The sequence below is a fragment of the Lytechinus pictus genome, chromosome 16 (assembly GCF_037042905.1).
Source record: "Lytechinus pictus isolate F3 Inbred chromosome 16, Lp3.0, whole genome shotgun sequence".
Classification (NCBI taxonomy): domain Eukaryota; kingdom Metazoa; phylum Echinodermata; class Echinoidea; order Temnopleuroida; family Toxopneustidae; genus Lytechinus; species Lytechinus pictus.
This window is the reverse complement of record NC_087260.1, coordinates 6,750,009-6,753,776: the sequence shown is the minus strand read 5'-3', so window position 1 is coordinate 6,753,776 and position 3,768 is coordinate 6,750,009.

Genomic DNA, 3,768 nt, shown 5'->3' with positions numbered 1-3,768 from the left:
TTCCCACCATACCCCACACACAATCCAGTGGTGTTAAGTAATCTACACCACTAGTGTTATTTACAGAGGACCCCTTTAGGCATTCAACATCAGTGTAAAAAATCATGGTGTTTACACCATCAGAAGGTTTTGAACCAACCTATAATTTGTTTCAACTATGAATCTACAACTGATGGTTAAATCACAATTGCATGCGAAATGAATCTGGAGGATTTTTAATAAACTTCCTGATGGTAGGTTCATTTATTCTGGGTTGGTTAAAATATATTCTGAGAGTGTATAGTTCAAGATCCAATGGTGTTGTTGTGACACAATTTGCTTATTAATTGTAATAATAATAATAATAATAATCCGCTTTTATATAGCGCTTGATACATCGGAACAACATGTCTAAGCGCTTTAGAGAGATATTATTAACCTGGTCATTGGATTCAATCAGTCATTCCCGCACACAATGTATGCGCATCCTCCACTCCCTGGGGAGTATTCCAGTGAGTCGCCGGTGAGGCGCACACAGTACTGGACAAGCTACCATGACTTTCACATCCTACCTGGTACCCATTTAGCACCTGGGACGAGAGTGGCAAAGTGTGGATTAACGCCTTGCCAAAGGACGCCAGACCGCGGTGGGATTCGAACACACGGCCTTCTGTGTAGAAGGCGAGAGTCAGAACCACTTCACCACAGCTCCTCCATTGTAACAATATATGGTGTTACATTCATTCTCCATGCTGTTTTTTAACACCTGAAGGTGAAATCTTGTCGGGACATCAACTGGTGTATTTTATCACAGTAGCATTTGCATACACTGTAACAAATTTGGTGTTAACACCTGCCCGGTAAGAATCAAATCGATAATGTTTTTATCCTGTTGGTGTTGTTTAAAGTTTAAACACTTTTCTTGTATAGGCTGGTGTTAGATGAACACCAGTGTTTTTCAGTGCACCTGTTGCTAACCCACTCACCTAATTATTACAGTTTTGCATTGAAAAGGTTTGTTTATTTTGGAAATAATTGAAATGGAGAATATAATATTAGTATGAAATGAATTCCAAAGATATTTCATGGTTTATTATCTCATTTCAATAACACTGGGGAAACTTCATTTAAAAATGTAAATTCCCCCCCCCCCCCAAAAAAAAAAGGGGGAAATTGTAAAACACAAAATTCAATGAATTATTTGATAAGAATATTGAATAAGGAAGGTGAATTTCGATTTAGATTATATTTCTTATTTACTTTGGATATAAACCTGGTTAAACTACCACTCATTTTTTTCCTCCAATTTTCCTTCTTGACATCAGTTTTTATAACGCAATAAGTGTATATTTTATGATTTCAAACCATGATTTATTAATTTTAGTCTACAGCGTTTTGATTCTGCACACATTTTTGCTGGTATGTAATATTAAGTTGCAGAACATTCCTCATAAGTTGCTAATGGATACAATACAAATTTAGATTTAATGATTTTCTATTCAACTTTTAAAAATAACTTGGATTAATGGTTAAGAGATGGAGCAGTTTTTTTCTCAATATTTCTCTACCTTTTGACAGTTTTAGCTGCTGTCATTTCCCCCTGGGCAATGCTGTCCATTTTCCATATAATAACACTTTATTATTCACTATATCATTGAAAAAGTATGTTTGTACAAACTACATCAATTAAGTCTAGATCATTAGATTTAACAACATGAATTGTAAAACCTAATATATAAAAAGACAAAAGCAAATAAGTGTGACAACAAACTTTCAAGCAATCAACAAGATGATGAAAATAATTGTAAAACAAGTTGATAAAAAGATCATAACTCCATAGTTATATATAAGAAGAGAAATGATAATAATATTCTGCTTTTATATAGCGCTTAATACATCCCAACGAATACACAATCACATCAACAAAACTGGATTGTCTAAAAAATGGCTTATGTGAAGTGTTATTTATTTTAATGTAATGTTTTATTATTGATTTATAGTCTGAAGTGAAAGTTATCAAAATTGATTAACCTAATTATTTCCATTATAAAGCTGATATATCCCTCTAAGCATCTCATTTGATACCCATGATCACCTAGCCGATCATTGGTAGGCAAGCGTGGAATTTATTCAGCGCTAATCTATTGCTGTTCACCGAACAAATAGATCATTTGTGCTACGGCTTGTCAGGCTGGCTTGACGCATGCTGCTGTCCCCAGATTTGACTGGGATAGAGAATTACCTCAATCGTGCGTGCCGGATTTCATGTCACGACGTGACCGGGAACAAAACACGGCACATAAACAGAATTGTGGAGCATGATTTTTAACAGCTTTTGGGAGAGCGTATTGGATATTATTATGGATTACTGCATAAACAGAGGTGTAATTTTCATGCAATCATTGAATTAGGAGAAGGGGGCTAGCTTCTTTCAGTGCATTTGGAAATTAGGGTTTTGAGCACAGTAAACGGAAATTGATAACTCCCAGATAGAGGTAGCAAAAGAGAAGGATAGAATGAGAAGGAAGTAGAGAGGAAGAGAGAAAATAGATTGAGTAGAGTAGAGAAGAGAAAGAGTAAAGTGAGAGAAAAGAAGAGAAGAGAAAAGAAGAGGAGAGGGAGATGGAAGGAGGAAGTGAATATTAAAGGTCAAGTTCACCCCAGAAAAAAAATTGATTTAAATAAATAGAGAAAAATCAAACATGAATAACACTGAAAACTTCATCAAAATCGAATGTAAAATAGGAAAAATATGACATTTTAGAGTTTCGCTTATTTTTCACAAAACAGTTCTATGCTCAATTCGGTGATATGTAAATGAGAGAGTCGATGATGTCACTCACTCACTATTTCATTTGTTTTTTATTGTTTGAATTATACAATATTTCAATTTTTACGAATTGGACAATTAGGACCCCCTTGCTTAACCACAAAATGTTAAAATAATGGAATTCCACTTGTTCAGGGAGGAATGAAACTTTGTTTCACATGACAATGACGGGAAAATCAAAAAATTTCATATTTCATATAATAAAATACAAAAGAAATAGTGAGTGGGTGATGTCATCGGTCCCCTCATTTGCATACCGAACTGGATGTGCATATAACTGTTTTGAGAAATTAAGCAAAACTTTAAAATGTCATAACTTTCTTATTTTACATCAAATTTTGATGAAATTTTCAGTGTTATGCTTGTTTGATTTTTCTCTTTCTATTCAAATCAGCTTTTGTTGGGGTGGACTTGTCCTTTAAAAAAAAGGACAAATTGAGATTAATAGTGAAAATAGAAAGAATGTAGGAATGGAGAGGAAAGGAAGAAAGGAAACCAAGATGAAAGAATTAGATAGAAAAAAAATAATACAGTTTAATAAAATTCTGCGTATATCCATTTTCCTTTCAGTAATGATCTTTTTTTTTTCATCACAGGCAGAATGGAATTAAAAGTGGTCTTGATAACATAAAACAGTATTTCAAATCATGTTCATATAAATCCTTGCAAATTGCGTAAGATATCCATCCACCATAATGCATTTTCATTTTATTCTTTTTTCAAGTAAATAAATAAATGTTGTTTGGTACCTCAAAATCATAAAATAGCCCTAAAAACGGACAAACTGAAGCTTTTTCGACATGTGCTCAGCGGAGTAAAATCACATGAATGAACGGAACGCTAGAGTGAAGCAATATATAATAGAACTGAAAGAGACAATAGACGTTAAACGACGAGCTGTTCTTCAAATTAAATCACTTTTCAGCCAACCAAGCTGTAAGCAAAAGTCCATCATTTTA